The following is a 21,136-nucleotide window of genomic DNA, read 5'->3' as shown; positions in this document are numbered from 1 at the left end:
ATTCAGACAATATGGATTCTGAGCCCTTGCGGTGGTACAGAATTGCCCCAGGAGTAAATGGAGATGAGGGGAGGGAATAGTTTCAGATATTCCAAAAAGACAGCTCAAGGCTGTATGGAAAGAGCACAATAAAGCTTTTGCTGTGTGAGACAAAACATTGCATAGCTGAGTTTAGAGGTAGCATGGAACAGTGTATTGCAGAAGTGTGTTAGGACATTGAACTGCAGTTTGGGAAACCTGGTTCTACCATTTACCTGCTGTGTGACCATGGGCAAGTTCTCTCATCCCTCTGGGCTTCCCCCCCCCCCCCCCCCATCTAGTCTGGCTTATCTATTTAGGCTGTAAAGTCTAGGAAAGGACGTCTTTTTCTATGTGACAATAGTGGCCTGATCTTAATTCAAGCCTTCAGCTGGTTCTATAACACAAATAACATTATCTAGGAATTCAAAGAGAATCATTTTGAAATTGAGTGGCTGAGAGAAAAAATCCTGGTGTTAATTCCATTGTTTCTAATGATTAATAACTTTAATGTGCTGCATTTTACAGAACTGCCTTCAGCTCAGGCAAACCATTTGAATGACAGAAGAGCTCCATTTTTGAATGGTAGCAATTGAAGGCCAACAATATAATCCCGTATAATGAATACACACTTTCCTCTAAGGTGTATCCAGAAGTGGTAAAAGGATGTTCTGTAAAATGTAAAGCCGGACTCCTACAACTGAGACTGGTATCATGATAAATCTACATCAGGTCTATTTGAAGCCACAACCAGGCCTTCATAGGGAGGGAAATGATTGACCTAGAAGAAAAAGATAATAGTTTTCAAAACCCATGCAAGAAAATAGATCACCCTAAAAATTAAGATTTTTATATCTGTGATATAAATAGAACTATGTGTTACCTGGCAACTCTTACATAATCCATCTCAGAGAGGCAAATACCATTTATACCAGCAGATTACTTGATTGAGTTTATTCAGTACCTATACCGTACTGATACACAATACAGTTTAACTAGAAAATGGATTCAAAGCAATGTGTGATCATTTAGCCCCAATCCAATAGATTTACATGCCTAGATTGGTGCATTTTGCCTAGTTTCACTATCTTCAATGGTAAATATGAGGGCCAGATGGGAAGAGAAATTAAGAGATCAACAAAACAAATTCTAATCCTCACTTTTTTGAGGCCTGTGTCATCTCTGCTTCAGTTCACCCCCTTTTTCATGTTAAAAGTTAACTGCAGCAATAACTACCTGTGTAGCAGGTCTGTTGTGAGGAGGAATTAGGAATGGGATCATCTGAGTCAATGTGATAGTCACTTTTGAAAATGTAACTCATGATGTTTTTCTATAATGAAGAATTAATGAGCTACATTTGCAAAAGTCATTAGCGATTTTAAGTGCCTCTGTTTTCGGCATCCAACTTGAGACATCTGAAGAGGGGCCACAGTTCAGAAAGTGCTGACTAACAGCCCCATGAAAATCAGGTCCCTTTAATAAGGGGGTCCTAAATTGGGCATCAAACTCGAAGCACCCAAAATCATCAGTCACTTTTGACCATGTACTCCTCTGTGTTGGAAAAATAATCTGACTGCAAATGTTATCAATAATATTAGTGCCTCTGATGTTTTATGTGATGTAAATCTGACATCACTAAGCACCTCAGTTATAATGACCCCAGTGTACATGAATTTCTAACCATTGCTAATCAGTTGTTTCAAACTTTGACACTATTTGTTGTGCTGGGATATTTTTTCACAGATAGGAAAAAGTAGAGGAAATAAAACCATGTTTTGTTTGCAAAGTGACTTGGTAAAATGGCATTATGGGATTCCATGCTTGTGGATCAATGACCCAAATCAGGTGTGCTCAGTTTACAAGTAAAAGGTGTGGGCCTTTTTTCTAATGCTCAGTCACCAAAACTGACTTTGGACTCTTAGTCAGGCTGGGTTCTTTCCTTCTTGCATATCATCACCAGTAGTAAAGATTTTGCTTTCTGCTATGCCAACATTTATTAGTGACTTCAGTTACACCTATGCAAGCATATTGCACAATTGCCTTCTGTGAGGATGAACAGGTGTTGGTCATTTGTTTTCAGTGGGAGTGAATAGAATGTAACTGAGGGCAAAATTTTGGCTCTGGCCCTGAAATTTAGTAATAAATTTTGTAAATGATGCCAGAGAGGGAATGAAATGTAGCTCTTTCTCCAATAGCTGTTCTTGCTCTACAAATGCTAAGAGAGGTAAAAAGTAGAAAAATCTATTTTTGTCACTATGGGGAACAGACCTGCCTCTGCACTCAAGCAAAGATAATGTCTTGTGAATAAGAAGGTATAACTTTTCTGTGTATTGTACTGCCTGTTAAAAGGGCAAAGACCATGTATTTTACCATTTGAAGAAGATACTACCCCCTTTCAGCCTTAACAATTGTAGCACAAGTATCCGATTCTGTGATAATAGACCTGTCACAACTATACTGAGTGTGTCACTATAGGAGTAGCACAGCCATGTTCTCAGCCACAGAATTCAAAAGTATACAATCAGATGATAGACTAATGTTCCCTCCAGGGTTGGAGTATGTCCCTTCCTCCCCCAAAGGTTGTTCTCCTGAGGTACCATTTCCCTTTCCATCACCACTACAGATGCCTGGACGCAACTTAGAGGACCAGCTGTGCATCACCTGAAGACCAATCACATTTCCACATTGAAATCTCCTTTGCATTTGGGGCTGTATTTACTCATTTGGGTTTCCTTCCCAGCAGTTACTCTAAACCTCTTTCTCCTTGTGAACCTGATTTACAAATAATAAGGTCAGATAAAATTCACAGGGTTTTTTGTCAAATAGAAGTAGAGAGATAGCCATGTTAGTCTGATCTTGCTAAAACCAAAAGAAAAACTATGTAGCACTTTAAAGACTAACAAGATGGTTTAATAGGTGATGAGCTTTCATGGGCCAGACCCACTTCCTAAGATGATTCCTCAGGGTTTTTTGTCTCTGTCTGTTCTTGTGGATTTCTCTGTGGAAGGAAATAATTTTAGGTCTGTAGCACCAGAAATAAACATTCTCACCTCTCTTCCTAAAATCACCCTAAATAAACCATCACTATAAGGAATATTTGAAACCTCACTGATCTTTCACCATTTGTGCTTAGATTTTTTACTTCACTCTGTTTGGACAATGAAAACAGAAAAGTAACTTTCACTTTTTGGTTTCCCCTTTCCTTTTTCCTTCTCGGGTTGGATTCCATGGTGTCATACTTACTGTCAAACTCACACTGGCCTGTCTTGTGTTTGTAGCACACTCAATCATTTGTGGTAAGTAGGTGCCAATAAGAAATTTAAAGGATTTTACATTATATTTCTCAGTAAGAATCTGCTCTCTATCATTTGGTTAGTTGCTGCTGTGAGGTTAAATGTCCTTCTTCCCATAATACATCTACCATGCTCCCTATCATTTAGGCCTGTTAGCTCAGAAGAGGAATTTTATATTGGATCACACCAATGGTCTAGCTAGTCCATATTGCGTCTGACATTTGCCATCGCTAGATGTTCAAAGAAGGTGTAAAACTCACATAATGGACGATTAAGCAATAACATTAACTCAGCTACTATCTCTACTGTCCCTCTCCCCGGCCTCATACACACATTGAAACTATTGCTTAATTCTGTCAATTCTTGCTCTAAATTGCTTCCACATTGTACCCTTTCCTCACTGCACCTTCTCTTAAAACACATATTCATCGCTTTTAACTACTGCTACTTCATCTTCACACGTTTCCTCCCAATGCATGATGCAGTATTTGCATTTAAATATTAAAAGGATATTTTTGGTTTCACATAAAAAAAAGTGTTCATGTAGAAAGAATCATGAAAACATTTATATTCAAGCTCAGTTTTGTAAAATAATATTTTTAATAAGGCTAAAACTTGGGGACTAAATTTTCAGTGTCCTTTTTTTTAAAACTTGGCTTGTATATTCTCCTCTAAGAGTTCACCCTTACCTTCAATATTCATAATGCGTGGAGCACGTTCATCCATCTTCTCTTCCAATTTTTTCTTCTAGAGTTTTAATAGCTGTAAGCACAGTTTTCAAGGAAGTCTCAGTTCATTGCTCAGCTTCTGAAGGCGACTCCTCTGACTGAATTGCAGAGTCCAAGGAAAAAAAGAAACGCTGCTGAGGGCAAAATCCTATTAGCAGCCTTCTTAGTAGAAATGTGGCATTTCCAGCCCTGTACTGCAGGGAATAACACAAGACAGTAAGGAATAATATTATTGCTTCTGGCAATGGCATCTGGTTTTGTTGCCATACCATAGTGTGTCACTATGTGTAGTTACATGATAGAAAAGTGATGCTGTCATTCTATTTGCTCTGGACTCTGTCTTTACATGCAAAGGAACTCCCTGCCCGATGGTCTGTCAGCTATGAGGCAACTGCCATGTTGTGTTGCAATTCAGCTGCAGAGTGAGTCACCATGGGCTCTCTCAGGCTCTCTTTTTGTTTTCTGTTAGTTGAAACAAATGTCATCTAGACTGAAAATATATGGTTGTGTGTGGGAAAGGCAGATCAGTCGTCAGGGGGCATTCTGATATTGTTGGAGCCCAGAAATGACAATGAAAAGCAGTTGATTCTAGGAGAATAGGTTAGAAAGTATAAAAGTTTTGAAAACAGTAAAAGTTTTGGTGAAACAGATGAAAACCAGATGAGAAGGCCTACCCTTTCTTTTTAAAGAGTACAGCAGAAGACACAACATGACTCTCTGCATTCAGAGCAGACAGTTGGATTTATATCCTATTTTGCTTTTGGGGGAATAGGGTTACAAGATGCAGATCTAGCTGCTCTTCTTTCTGAGAAAAAACCAAGAGTATCAGGAGGGCCACCAAGAGTTCATCTCTTCCACTGAGCCCTGCCACACCCCTGTCCCAGAAAAGGGCAGTAGATAGGTCCTCCAAGCTGCCTCAGAGGGGCTGTGAGAGAAGCTGTCGAACACGGCTAAGCGGAAGAGATGAACTCTTGGTGGCCCAGCTGGAGAATAAGGGCCAGAAAGGCCTGGAGAGGCAAAGATTTCTATGGAGGAAGACCTGGGGGAAAAGGCTGCTTGAAGAATAGGAACAATTCGAGGGAGCCCAGAAGGGGCTAAGAGACCTTTTGGACCAGGGTACTAAGATAGACCCTGCAAGCAGATGGAGGAATGAGTCCAGGCATAGGGCTGCAGATAAAGGGACTGTATGGAAGGTGCTGAGGTAACCCTCCACCCTGTAGGACTTACAGCTCAGAAGGGTGCAGTTATTCAGGAGGTGGTTGGGATTTACTGCCGAGGTGTCCTCACAGGTCTCTGACTCCGTTGATGATGATAACCAAAAGGCGGCTTGCGTGTGCTCAGTGATGTGTGCTGTGAAGACTTGTGCACTTAGTCTCCACAGCAGACCCCAAGAGAGCCCCCAAAGACCACAAACCAGATAAGGATTGAACCAGATAAGGATGCCAGGCCAGGTTTATTGTTAAGTGAAGTACAGTAATAGTTGTCAGTAGACTTTATTGAACCACTACACATATGCACTTGCCACAATGGAATGACTCAGTCAGTGGGAAATTTCCACTACCCCACAGGTCATACAAAGACTGTCCCCCCCAAGACACCACCTTCTATACAGGTACAAACAAATCACACCTCACTGCTGATGTATCAGGTTGCCATCATCTGATGCTGTCAGGTTACCGCCCTCTGACGCTACTTAGATATCACCCATCACCCTGTACCTCGTGGTTTGATTAGATCATCTTTATCCATCATGCTGTCATTTTAGACCCTTTCTTGAACCTGGGTCTGTATCTGTGGGGAGTGAGTACCAAGGTTTTTTTTTTTTTTTTTTAAATGAGCTGGTGGTACCATGTGATTTCAACTTATGACCAGTACCAATTATTGCTCTGCAGTCAGCACCTAGCACCAATTAGTGTTTTGTACTCTCAGCCCTGTTCATGCCAAGTTCTGTGAGCAAGGGCCTGGTTGATTTCTACTGAACATGTAGTTTACTTTTCATGCCATAGAATAGATCTGAAATACATGGGAATGTTAGTAAGAGGCTTGTCTTTATTTCAAGTCTCCATGCAGCTGTCATGGGGCAAGGCTTCAGCAGCTATTGTTTTTAGTAGTAACATGTAGCATAGTCAACAATTTTGCAGTCCCTTCCTGGACTAAATAATTCAGGCCAGTACTTTAGGAGAACTGGTGAGTTGAAAATCTATTTAATTACCATTGGAGCTGGAGAGCCACAGGACTACATGGCCTTGTCTACTGTGATGGCCTCAGTGAAGAATCCCCTTTATCATAGTAATTGGAAAAGAGATTTGTCTTCTCTTGCTTGCTGGACATTTATATTATCTGCATTGCTAATTGTTTGAATGTTGCTAGGATTTCTGCTCTCCACAGACACTGACTTTCATTACTCCCCCTTGGGCAGTCTGTCCCGGGTCCCAGCAATTCAAAAGGGCCCAGGACTCCCGTTTGCTGCTGCCGCTACTTGAAATCACAGTGGGAGCCCTGCATAGCCCTGAAATCACAATGGGAGCCCTGAATAGTCCCAGCCCCTCCTCTTCTATCCAAAGCCTCACCCATTCCAGGGCGAGGAACGAGCTCCTACCCCCATCTTGACCAGGTGCCTGGTTGGCCTGGCAAGGCTGTTGGCCTCACTGCTCATGGATACTGCACTCAATTCTGCTCTAGCCTGAAGCTGAACATCCACTCTTCCCCTTTCCCCCAAAGCCCCACTGTTGCTCTCCCTCTTATTGCCCCTGCTTTTCCCCTTTCCGATAGCACCTCCCACCTGCTACCAAACAGCTGATTGGCTGATGGGTGCTATGCACCCACTTTTTTTTCTGTGGGTGCTCCAGCCCCAGAGCACCCCGGAGTCAGTGCCTGTACCATCCTCTATTTCTGTTCTGAATGACAATCTGATCTCAGAAGGTCATCAAGGGTGCAGAACAAAGACAAGGAAGCCACCACCTTAAACAGTGCTTACTAGAGAAAAGCTATTCACTCCTCCAAAACATCCCCTCATATTGTTCAAGGCTTGTTGTGCAGCAATCTCTCATTTCTCCATTAATTACTGGTGAAAATACACACAACTAGAAAAACAGCAAATGTAAGCAGTGAATTAATTTATTTTTCATAAATAGGGAATGCCTCATCAGTGGAAAAGCAAAAGCTTGAAGTGTCTCTTCATGTTCCAATTTTTGTTCTTAAGCTGCCTGTTTGGTTGCTTCCTCTTCCTTTCTATTTAAACCCACCACAATTGATTTATTATGACATTAAAAAAATATTGTGGTGAGGGGAGAAAGTACTTTTGAGAGACATTCAAGTTCTGCTGTTGGAAGAGGGGGGAGAGGAAATCAGGACTACAGGAGTCTAATTGATTGTGTTATAGAATAAAATTAGCTGGAGCCAAAGAGCAGCAAAATGCACTCACCTTTTATTGTAAACGTTTTGGAGCTGTGCTAAATGGAAGGAAAAAAATCAGCTCTTTACCAATGGCACAGGGCATTATTAGAAAATAAAAAATAATTAGTTGTAGAAAGTGTTTTGCCTGGATTCCAGAAATGGTGGCTCTAATGAGGCCTACGCTTCACAAATGCTTCTTTACCTCTCCCTCTCCCTCCCAAAAGCAGCACTCCTTCTCAAATAGGTTTTAATAGATTTTTACTTCCTTTCTGCCCTTTGTTTTCAAACACATAGCTAGGTGCCCTAGAGTGGGTGCATTAAATTTTAGCAAGATTTAGACCTGTTCCTTTTCTGTGCTGTACTAACAAATATACAGTTCCCTATCTGCCCCCAGCAGAAGTAGTCAGTTGTGTTCAGATCAGATCCGAGACCTGTTTTTTCCTCTTGTGCTCTGCATTATTAAAAAGGATTTTAATTAGCCAAGAGACACTGTTCCCATTGCCCATGAAATGCTACTGGAATTTTAATTTCTTAACCACACCTAAAAGTAATTAACTCATGAGAAACTATGTTTAAAGGGTCACCGTCAAGTGGATTAGGATTATGACCTCCCACAATACTGGAACAAGCTGATGGGTTTGGTGGTTTTGGATTATAAATGATATTTTGTTTTTAAATATGCCCTGCAAAGGAGAAAGCAATACCCTTGTGCCTTTTTGATGCCTCTATTTTATGAATTATGGAGGGCTAAAAAATTCTGCTTCTTTTTTCATCTGAAATTCAGGCCATGTCTCTAACCATTTTTCCTAAAAAAAAAAAACCACTGGCTCACTGGAGAAGTAAAGGAGTATAACCTTAAAAGGCATCAAAGAAGTGAAATCTAGGCAATTGAAAGGGTGCTAGTATATTCCTACAATTACAAGACTTGACATGCCTGAGATTCCTAAGGTGTAAATCAAGACATTTAATTTCCTCTTTGTATTCTGGAGAGAAACAAAAAAGGCCACAATCCTTTTTTCCCCCAATTTCTTTTCAGGTCACCCTTTAATCCCCAGACTCCCCTGCTACGATGCAGTGATGAAAATAGCTATCTGTACAAACCTAGTCTCAACTAATGTTTGGAAGAAAAGAATAGGGAGGAATTTATATTAAAAGATTTTTTCCTAGGCTAATGCTTTGTCAACTTCTGTCTGAGGCATAGTTTGCTGAGCTACATGCTACTGAGAAATTGGAATTATAAGTAGGATTTTGACACTACCACTGTCTCTAGTAACTTTATGTGTGTGTACGTGTGAGAGAGATGGTTTAGGAATGTATGCTCCTTTGTAATACATTTTTAGATGCTGAAAATATTTTGGTACCAGTTTTGTATTTCTATTTGGCAAACATCAGTTCTTTTCTCTCTCCTGAATGAAGGAAAATTAAGTTGTCTGCTTGCTTGTTTTTTTAAAAACCGCTTCGACAAGTCTATATCTGATAGTGCCAAATTATTTTGCTTGTATGTCAGCACAGCTCTGGGACTAGCGTTTAATTATTGCTCCACTGCCAATAGAAGGAACACAATGTATTGTTCTGTGGGCCTCACTTAAAAAAAAAAATCTCAATGATGAAAAGAGTAGATGAGAGAGAGATTCAGTGCGGAGGATGGATTGTTCAAGAGACTGATAAGTAATGGCCTTTTGCTGCTAGGTCATCTGTTGAAGTCCCGCCCAGTTCTGGAGTGATAGATCACTATTACCATGTGATGGCTGTTTGGTGACCTGTTTGAAATAGTTCAGAGAGTCATTTCAATTTCTAATGGACAGGTCTCCCATGCAATAAGAAGCACCGTAATTGTGGTGGTTGAGCACATAGGTTTTGTGACTGAAAAGGCATGAGTACTGACTGACCTAGACATGGATAACTTCCTGATCAGACCTGATGCCAACTTGCAGGTCTTGTAGTGAAGCTTGTGCTGTTGTTACATGTGCTCTGCTGATTCTGGGAATAAAAATAAAACTTCAGTCTTCAGGGTTGTCAATTTAGCACCTTTCATAAGCACTGAAGATATACAGCCATGAGCACAAACTTAAACTAAGAAGGCTTTCCATCTCAGACTGAGAAGGTCAAGGCAGCTTAAATTTTGGAAGCCAAATCTTGAACCTGCCTGACTGGACACTCCCTAAATAAAGCATTTTGTGAATAATAGTACAAAGTAGTCTTGTTTTAGTGTATGTGCAACATGCCACAGGTGGCAGATGACCAGGATTCATCCCAGAATTTGGTCCGCTAGTTGGATCATTAGCTTCCCTGGACTGGGTCACATACTGGCAGGGAGTACAATGTGAATGCTTATCCATGGCCTCCAAAATGTATTCTGACTACAGAGATGGATCTGACTTTGCTAGAAAATATTAAATACAACTTTAAACAAATAAAGGGATACACTGATGCAGTCCTATGTGAAATATCTTTGATGGGCATCATAAGAATACCATGCCCACTTCTAGTAGAGCTAATAAAGCCCCTAATAAACGGCTCTTCTACAGAAGTGGGACTTTATTAATTACCTTTCTTGGTTCCTAATTTAAGTGATTCCCTATCCCTTGAACTTTATGGTCCCCGCGCCCTCGATCTATTGCATTGGAACACTCACCCATTTCCACAAACAGGAAACCATGAAGACGTGTCTGCATTTTAAGTGACAAAATCTCCACCGCATGACACAAGCGTCCTTCAACTGCAAATCACCTTTTCCACTAATGATACCAGCCAGTCTTGATGTCCCTTTCACATCCTTCTCTCACTCCCTCCCCTATACCTTCTTTCACCTTCTTGTGTTATGCATGAGGATCCTTTCCATATCCCGATCAGAAAACCACCAATCTTACCTCATTCAAATCTCTCCTATGAGCTAGTGATGTGTTGACAACAGGCAAGGAGTTTGCATGCATACATACAGACATACACACCTACAAGCCAAAATAGTTGTCAATCCATGAGGACAAGTTTGTACAGAGCCTAACCTCATATTGGTCCCCATCCTGATGGAGGCATTTGGTACTATCCTAAAATAAACATTGATGATTGTACATATGCAGAAAGTAAATAATTCTGTAGCCGTTTGATTGTAGACCCTGTTCTACTGTGCTCCCTGCCCTCACAATTTTGTTTGTTAGCATCACTTATGCAATCTTTAAAATAGAGATTTTTAAACTCTTTGAGAGAGAGACCTTTTACATGTTCTACAAAGCTATTATTTACTTGGGGATTGTAAAAATAATAATTTAGAAGTGCTAAACATTAGAATTGTTCAGGATGTGAATCTTCTTATACTATATTTCACATACAGCTTGATTACACTTTAAATTGGGAATCAAACACATTTGTACCCATGTAGATCAAATGGCAAGATTGGAGTCTTAGGTTGTCAGCTCTTCCTGTGTGTTTCTACATCGCCTAACATAATGGAGTCCTTGATCTTAGGGCCTTTAGTAGTCATAACAGTATAGCTGGAAAATGCAGGGGCCCATCTTCCATATTTGTGGATGGAGCAGAGGCTAGGAGGGTAGACCTATGACAGGCTAACCCTGAAAGAAAGGCTTAACAAGAAAAAGAAACAGCCCCATGTCCTTTTATTCTGTTTATTATCTTTTGACTTTGAATGATTATATGTAGTCATCTTAACCAAAACTTGTTATGGAAAACATTCTATAGCTGAATCATCTGAATAATAGATAAAACACATAAACATCCAGTCCCAGTGCTGAATCACTTAACACTGAATGTCAGCAGAACATTTGTTTGTATGTAGCTAGTAAGTGCCCAAAGGATAACTGTGCCAAAAGGAAAATATATTTTCTATTTTTAGAATCAGTATTGGAAAACAGCTATATCTGTAAATACTTCAATTCACTGTCCAATGAAAAAAATGTCCTGGATCCTGGTTTAGTTTTGTAAGACGGAAATTGTTGTTAATGATTGTATACAAAAATATACTTTTTATTATGTCCCAATAATTGAATATATTGCAAAACAACCAATCAACTAACCAGTTAGCAAAAGCAAAATAATCATTTTTAGAACATTCTGTCTCCATTCTGAGGGTGTGGAAGGAACATATTATGAGCCTCATCTCCAATGGGAAACATGTATTTCTTATATAAATGCATATTATTTAGATCAATTGATTAATCTATTAAACATCAATCAACGAAGCATCTGTCTGTCCACTTATTCATCTGGAGTGAGGGAAGGGGGAAAATACATAATTGTGTCCATAAGAGAATCACACTTTTAGCCCAATTACTGACACCATGAATGAAATATGAAGGTTTTTATTATTCAAAAGCAACGTAAATATTATTTTTCTCTATCCATCATTTATGCTACAAAACAGTTTAAGAGCTGAAACTCATGTTTAAATTTATATATTCTGTCAAATGTGTCCATTTTGAATGCAGGTGTATTTTTAATGTCATTGTGCAATTGGAAAGCTACATTACAAATGATTGAGGGACCAGCAAGATAAACAGCTGCCAGAATCATGTTGCCTATTATGACATATAGTATCCCAATGTAGTAATAAGATTTTGAACTAAAATTTGCTTTCATTGTAGAGTTGGAATAGCAACTAGACATAGAGACAATATTGCATTGTCTCTAGCTCTCTAAAATAAACACACTCAGTCTACAGTGTAGTGATGGGGTGTGATGGTGGTAGGATAATCAAAGAAATGTTTGGTTAGTCCAGAATCTCTTTGTTAATGTTATAATCAAGAACATGGAGACAGTCTAGAAAGGATTACTTATCTTGGAGAATAAACTAATAACTCTACCTAATGGTTGCTCTTAGGAGGAAAAAATAATTCTGTATAGAGAGAGCTAGAGATTTTATTTGTAAGATCACTGAAGTACAGTTTTAAGGTCTGCAAAGCATATTCCAGTTTCTGCCTGCTAATGAATCAAGCCTTGGGATGAGGACATTATTTGCTACAGAAGATTATTTAGGTTTTACGATGTGGAGTTAGGGTCCAGATGAAAACCTGGAGATTTACATTTTTATCCTACATTGACCTTTTGGCTTCATTCCTTAATTAAGCAAGGCATGGTAAAGAAAGTGATTATTATGAGGCGGCCACATCCCAAGGGCGTTATGAGGTATCAGACACAGTTAAACTATCTCAAGACAACCATGTTCTCTAGAGTTACTTTATTGCTATTATAAAAAATCTTTATTATGGGGGAAAATATGTATTTTTATGCTAGAAGAAGATGAAGATGACAGTTTAGGCTGCTGAATGGTAGTTTCAGTTGAGCTTTGTGCCCACAGAGATTGTAAAACATCTAAGACTGGGCGTCCTCTTGATTGGCTTCTCAGGTTTCTAAAGGGGTAGATTAATCTTCGTAAAATTCATAGTTGGAACATTCTGCCATTAACTGGCACTTTCCTGTTATCAAGATACTTTATGAAACTGAAAAAGTCCTATTATACTTGCTAAAAAGGCAACTTTGGGGGTGTGATTCCAATGAAACCATTATCTCTCTGGAGTCTATATATTCTTGACTGTGCCCTGCACTTGACAAAGCTCCAAGAGAAAAATCTTCGATAATCTGTATCATTTTTTCCTTGTTCAAGGGCCTAATGCTGTGGGATGCATAGTCACATAAATTTCCTTTGTCTTCTATTGGAATTGAGGGCATCTACCATTTGCCTAGACTGAGCCTTACCTCCTCATGGTTTTAGGAAAGTCTTTAATTTTTCATGCATAATATCTGCCTTTATCTTTGTAATAAATCATGCTGACAATTCAGTATAGTGCCCAACTAGCTGGCTGGAAGCTTCTGAACTTTTGAGGGATGAAATATGCATGTGTAGTGTTTTGGTTTCTGTTGATTTGACTCTTGTGATGTCTTTTGGTGCTGTTGCTTTCTGGGAACCTACTCTTCTTACACTGCTGATCATATATAATGTGTATATATTTTCTCAGCTTAATATGAAGTCCAACTTTGAAAAGTTATTCTCTGAAAATTACGCTGGGGGAGCTCCATGATTATTTTTTTAAATTACTCCAGATCATGAAATACTTTACAGTAATAAACGAGTGTGAATGTAGGATGGACCAAAAGAAAAGATACAAAGTAGATTTCATTGTTCAACATATAAAGAGATGTTCTAAACAGAGTGTTTAAGTCTATGAAAAATACCTTGCCAGTAACATAAACTAGCATAGAAGCTACCAAGGTTCACATGCAGCTTTTATTGATAGTTGGCTGGTAAGAAACAGAATGATCTCCAGCCTTCAATGTTTGTTGCATATCCTGCCCTCTCTCCTAAATGTCTTCATTTGTGTTTATTAATTCATTGTATTAGTTTTTGGTGTTTGTTTTTAGTTAGTAGTTTATTTGCATTTTACTTCTTTAAAAGATAGATATAACAGTAGTCATTGTTTTTTATACCTATCATATGACAAAGGTATTAATCTTTTGTAATCCTGATGCATGTCTGGTGATTGGGCCATAATGCAGGCCAGAAGCTTAATAGCATTCCCATGTTTTGCATATTTATTACCTCATAGGTTTAACTAGAATTGTAATCAGGTATTGTGTTGCATAAGATGTATTCTTTGTCTAGGACCCTGATCGATTGTTCTAAACTAAGCAAAACTTAGGTTTGGCTAATATGCAAAGAGAAAGCTTCTAAGGAAAGCCTAGCTAGATTTTACAAGAAGCGGTTTTGAGAAGTCAATAGGTATCACTCTTCTCTTTCAGCAGTACAGACTCCCTTTAGCAACATGGGAAATGTCATCTTCTGGAAGAGACAAAGCTGAAGCCTTGATTGGTCATGGTTATTAAAACCCACCACATCTTCCATGAAAAAATTAACTGTGTTAACCTCTGTGCCAGGCTGATTGCAATCCATCTTCCTAAATTCCCCTGGAATTTCAACAGGACAAATTCATCTTCACTTCCTGTTCTAAACTGTTGTGCACTTTTGCTGTGCACTGTTTTGTTTCATCCCAGAGGTGATTGTATTTCAGTGCTGGCTGAAGTGCTGTGCATACTGTATGGTCCAGATTGTGTGTGGCCTCACTGGGTATGTTGATCTATGCCTTGGGCTATAGGGCTGTTTCACTGCAATGAGACTTCTGGGTTCAGGCTGGAGCTCAGGCTCTGGTGCCCTCCCACCTCACAGAGTCCTAAGGTCTGGGCTCCAGCCTGCAGACAGAAACCTACACAGCAAGGAATCAGTCTTGCAGCCTGATTCACTGGAGGCAGCTGGCATAGGCCAGGTGTGGGTATCTAGTTACTGTGTGGTGCCTAAAGAGGGTTGAAGGAATCTGAGGAATGAACATGCATGTTTTCTATACTGGCCAGATGCAGTCGGGGTTTTACACTAATGGTGTGCAACTATGGCTCAAATACAGTGCCCAGCTATAGCACTAGAATTATAGTGAAGTGTAATAGAGGCTGCTTGTACCTCCCTCAAAGCCAATTCTGAGTAACCATCTGCCCCAGACAAACATCTGGAGCAACCTCTAGGGTGATGTTATTCTGCACATCCATCCCACTGGGGCTGGGCCTCAAAAATGCAATTGTGCCATAATTCTTCAGATCCATTAATAGGATAGTGTGAGGTAGAGTGCATGGTTGTTTGGAATGCTTCTGGATGAAAGGTGCTATGGGCCTGAGCTGGAAATCCTCTCTCATGTCAGCAGTCCCCTCTCAGGCAGATAATCCCTTCGACTTCAGGGAGGACTATACTTGTGAATAGGGTCTACTTGCATAAGAAAGGAGCTGCAGGATTGGGACCACTGTAAATGTAAATCATTATTGCTATTGATCTTTAATAACTGTTTTGCACTGTTATTTCAGGCTCTGCTAGTAGTGGTGGTAACCTAGCTGAAGTCAAGCTTGCTGTAATGACATCCTGCTCACTTCTAATTTTTCCTGCAGTTTTGGTTGGATTCATTCTTTGTCATTTCATATCCTAAATTATTGTGTTGTATTGCTGGGAAACGTGATTTATTTCAATGATTTGGGATTACTTTCTCTTGAATTGGAGTGTAGTTCCAGGACATAATAATAATGTAAGGAATTATTATTTTTCTGCTTACCAAAATAAAATAAAAGGGGATTATTAACATATTAATGTTACTCCCCATCTAGTTACTAAAATCCTGCTTATACTTGAACTCCTGAAACATAAAGCTGAAATTATGTGGTTGAGTGATTATGTATTTAAAATGAGTCAGATGTCAGGGTAGACAATATATAATTATCATGGAAAATAAGCTAGCTTTTAAAAAAATAATATGATTTTGGTAGCCTGGTTTTTACTATCTAGTGTTTCCTTCTGAGAATTGAAAGCCATTTTCAGTATCCCTCTCCCTTTGCACACAGCATCCCCCTGGGATGCAGGGCCCAGGAGCCCTTTCCAGGATGGGACACCATATTACAGCTTGGTTTGTGCACTAGCATCCTTAATATTTCCTTCCTTTCAGAAGCAAATAGAGCATACCCTTATCTGAATGCTAATTTCCTAGTTAAAACCCTCCCTTGCTGACAAGGGACTGAAAGAGTTTTAAATCACAGATGTAGAGTATCAAATGCAATAATGCTCTTGCAATAGTGCATTGAAGCCTCAATTAATTAACCCTTGGGCTAAGTAGGCAGGTACATGGTGGTGGCCACAGGCGGTGGATGGATGAGATTTAAATGTGCATCTCATTTCCTCAGCACGGAACATGCCGTTTGGTTCAGAAAGGAGTCATTTTGCACACTCGCCTCATTTACTCTCAGCTTTAATCCCTTTAATTCCACCTGAGATCCAAGCAAGAATGGGAAAGGAAAGCGAGGTGTAAAAGGCTACAGAGCTGGGCTTTGTTTACATACCCACCCCTTGGGGATCCTCCACAACAGAGCCAGGGCTTCTCGCCTTTTCATGAGGCTGCAGGGCTCCAAAGCAGTTGTCATATGGAAATAGTTAAACAAAGATTACAGGGAGCACTTCACTGCAATCCACCCCTTTTAGAAAATTAAAAGTAAGGGGAGGGTAGAGGAGGTTGAGGGGAACATAGATAAAAGGCAGGAATGGGGCTCAGCAGCAGCGGCTAAAGGAGTGTGGGTGAAACTGCAGAAGCTGTGTTCTGGGCCTTATGATACCAGCTGCTGCTTTCCCTTCATTTCCTCCTCCAGTAGGCTCTTGTTTACACCAAAATAGCATAACTAAAATTCGTATTAAATAGATGTTCTCTATGTATCTATAAATATGATATTTAAGTAATATATAAAACATCCACAAGAAAGAGTGAGATTTTGCTATAACCCATATGAGTAAAGCTAGACAAAAATCTATAAAAATACCTCAACTATTTGTATACATTTTTAAAGATGTTTGCCTGGGTTTGCCTCCCTTTTGTGCTTGCTTCCAATGGTTGTTCTAGGGCACTGATTTATGGGCAGAACTGTGTGCCAAAATTTAAAGCAAATGTTTCAGCTATTGGTGGAAAATTAATTTCAGATTTATAGTAGTGGTTTATTGCACTAGAAATCTGACATCTCAGCAATATGCACAACCTATCAAGGATAGAATGACAAATCATGTGACTTTGTGGGACCAAACAACCCAGCGAACATTTCAAGTCTAGAATACTAGCAACAAAGGTCACCTGAACAAGTTCCAAACCAAGAATTATTCTCAGGAAATGTTCTAGTTAATGATTTAGAATAAAGAGCAAATTTCAGAGAATCACAATCTGTTCTGGGCCAATCACTAATAGAAAAGGTGCAAAATGTATCCCATTTTTCACTATGGATATTTGGGGCCTCTCTAGGATAGGGCTGTGGAGAGCTCCATAGACCACGGAGTGCTCTCTAGCTCTTATCTCCAGAGGGAAGGTTCCAGAGAGAGATTCACACTTAGTTACACTGCTAGCCATTGCTACTGGGCTATACATCTGCAGGGCTCTTTCTGTGACTATTTACGATGCCTGGCTATTTCTCTAGCGTTCACTCTTTGTAAATCGGTCTCTGGCTCGGGCTAATGGTGCAACGTTGCAGAGCTGAGGCTGTTTAGGGCTCTCCACAGCGCAGCCAGCTTTCGTGTTTATTGGTTGCACATAAAAATATTGTCAAGGCAACAACCGCCCCCTCCCGCCGGCTGGCAAGTGACGCCTGACAAACTCATCGCACCGCTGCGCTGCCAGGCGGCGCCCCTCCTGCCGGAGGAGAACGGCCCCTCCCCTTCCGAGCCCTTGGCCGGGCGGAGGCACAGAGCCCAGGGGGAGCTGCGGGTCGGTGCTTGTTGTGCTGACACCAGAGCTTGCTTTCCCCCCCCGCCCGGCTGCAGGTCCCGCACTGCACCGTGTAACTCTCCAGCTCATTTCTCTCCACGCGATTTACCATCTGTGAGCTCGTCTTTAACCTAATAAAAATCATGGAGCTTTTGACTAACAAGAAAAGGAAACAGTGCTCATTGTGGGGTTTGGGGGAAATGGCTTCGCTAATCTGCAGGATGAGAATGGAGTGATTTATAGGCGGATTTAACTGGAGGCTATGATTAGGGGGCTGGTAGTAAGTGCATTAGATGTCTAAGTGTGGCAATAGAGTAAATAGGCGTTTTATTTATCGCAGTGCCAGGGGCCTCTTAGCGGAAGAGCGCTTCTCCAAATTGAAATATAGCAGAGTTTACACTCCTGATTAGGGCTTCAAGCGCAGAGCCCAAGGCTATCAGCGAGCAGAAACAACGCTCGCTGACACCTAATTGTCACTGGATTAATGTGCAAACAGGGACAGCAAACAGCAACAACAAATAACCCAGTGTCAGAGCTGTTGGTGGCAGTGTCCACTAAGTGACTTGGGCCCAAATTGAAGTGTATATCTCAAAATCCACCGAGATCAATGTATCAACCGGTTAGCTAGGACTGGAGATATTTCATCATTGTTTGGTGGGTGTTTACATATTGTACACGTGTGGCTCTAGCTATAGAAAAATGGGCATCCCCGTGTTATATAGGTACACACCTAGACCATAGGCAGATTATACATCTGATATATACAGGACCAGCAGGTATTGCTAGCATCTTCCACTCTAGGAAACTAATCCCCTTTTCAATTGCCCAAAACACTTGACAATTCTTTGGGCAGATAACACACAAATGTGTAAACATAAGAAAATGCATGTGTGCACAGTCGTACGCATAAGAGCAATAATCTGTTTGTACAGTGCCTTAAAAATGTAAAGGGATATATAACAGCTTATTAGTATGTCCTTGCATGCATATGAAAATGCATACCGTGTGTGAATAAACATAAATATTCAATATCATTGATTTTTTCTCTTCTTTATGCTCCAAAATTCACAGCTATTAAGATAAATTTGTCTGGATGAGGCCTTTCTCTCTAGGATCTTGTGATTTTCCACTGGCATCTTCATATAAAATTTTATAACCCTATTTGTGAATCAAATCATTCCCACAACAACAGATTCAATCTGGGTCACCACCTGTCCAACTTTGGATCAGAGAAAGCCATTTGGACAGCTGAGCTCTGTTTTTTTCCACTTGTGTTTGCTATAAGATATTTTTGAGTAAGACATAGTAGTGCTGATACATTCTTTGGAGGGGGAAGGAAGAAAAAAACATAATTCCTCTGAGCACCTACTTTCCTTTAAGGTGAGAGATTGGTGGCAGTTCCATCTAACAAACAGAGAAGATTATAAAGTGGGCTAAAACAAATGCAGGAATAGGTTACCAGCCAAAGAGTTCATATATTCAATCATTTTTCTTCTATAATTAGCCATTTAAGGAGGAGAAGTCACAAATACATGATTTGTGTCTCTAAATGTATTTCTAAAGTTCTTAAGTTTTATTGAGCATGAAAGTTGGTCTTTCCCTGTGTTAAGAACTGAAAAAGCTATAGAGCTAGCTAGTAGCTCAATGGTGCAAAATCTTATGATTTAATCTTGACATTTGCAATTTTTTGCTGTAAAATATTACTTTCTTTATTTCAGGACTTTAGTGTAAAACCTCGTAATTCCCTTTAAGCTCCATTTGATTGTCAATTGCACAACTCTTTCCAAAGCTTAAAGCTTATCATTTTCATACACATATGATTTATTCCTTTTGTGCCACAATATAATGTACTTTGGTACAGATTCTACTTATTTCTCTTGCATCCTGATCTTTCCTGCCTCATATCTGGGATTTTTGTAGTGATAGTGCCAGAATATGGGAGTTAGGGTATAGATTTAATCTATAAATGTTTCAAACCTGTCTAATCAGCTGCATCTCTGAGTTACTCTATTTTATGCATTTCCGGGAAGTAAGTGATCTTGCTATCTTCATATTTAGAGAAAGAAATTTGATCAGTTTTCAGTTCTGAAAACAGCTCAATAGCTGTTGATGCACAATTTATTTCATAGTTTCAAAGATGGGGACAGAGGGATTGGAGTTCATCTGCAAAAGTTGCAAATATTTCAGTTTTTTCTTTAATTCTTTAGGGGACAGAAAAATCATAAAACTGGGTTTGCAACAGGGATGTTCCAAATTCATTTTACTAACAATATGCTTGATGAATTCAATGTATTTTTAATCCAAGTGTAAAACTCTAAGGACATCCAAGGTGCTGACTAGAGCATGAAAATCTGAATTAATACTCTGTCAGAATGACAGTACGTGAAGAACCAAAATATCACCTACCTGCATTAGACTTTCCAAGAAATTCATAATCTATATATTTTTATTGTAAAGATAGTGATTCCAAACAAAAAATAATTGACAAATTACAAATAACATGGCTCCTACTAGATGACCAAAGGTTTTGTATATAATTTTTACATTTTGTTCTTTCAAAAAGCTATACAATCCTGTAATATATAATTTACTACATATATTCACTGTAAATCATACAGGTCAGTATATCAGCAAAGAGTCATATGTCAAGACATTTTTCCCTTGGTTGTATATCAGTATTCAATATAAGAATTAGATAAAAGGTATCAGACTTTGGGTATGTAGATCCATATATCCACTTGTAGCTGATGAAACATTGGAAACAGCTTTAGTTAATGTTTTTACCTGCAGTCCTCCTTTGAACAAAACTGCCATTGAAGTTTTGACTTAGTAAAGAATGAACAGTTGGGCTGTATATATGTGATGTACACTATTTTGCATAAAGGAATGCTGGACATTATAATGCAGAGAAAACACCTGGTCTCTGAGTAGTACATTAGAGTCAAGAACTAGATGTGAGCTTTTGAAAGTGAAAAAATATCCATGTTAATTTACAAATGGTAACAAACTAATTACACTTACGCTCTGATTGTGCTACCAGATCTGTAGGTCAAGACTTTTAGGCACCACACAACACAGATTGCCTAGTTAGCACTTCTCATGGCAGAATCAGGGCCTAGTTATACTCCTCACCACCTGATCAATCTGCAGAAATAAGGTTTTGGCCCCAATTCTTCTACTGATAGCCATGGGCACAACCCTCCATCCATGTTTTATCAATTGCAAAACAAAGGCCTTAGATTGTAAGTTCCTCTGGGCAAGGATTTGTCATTTCATTTGTACAACTCCATAGATGTCCCTCATGCGGTATAAATAATAATAAAAACATGCTCATTGACTGCTGAGAACAGGCTAAAATAACACAGCAAGGGAGGTACAAGGAGGGTTCAGAATGAGTGAAAAGTAATAGCTTTGTAAATTGTATGCA

The sequence above is a fragment of the Pelodiscus sinensis genome, chromosome 6 (genome assembly GCF_052426305.1).
Source record: "Pelodiscus sinensis isolate ZL-2025 chromosome 6, ASM5242630v1, whole genome shotgun sequence".
Classification (NCBI taxonomy): Eukaryota; Metazoa; Chordata; order Testudines; family Trionychidae; genus Pelodiscus; species Pelodiscus sinensis.
This window is presented reverse-complemented; position numbering follows the sequence as displayed.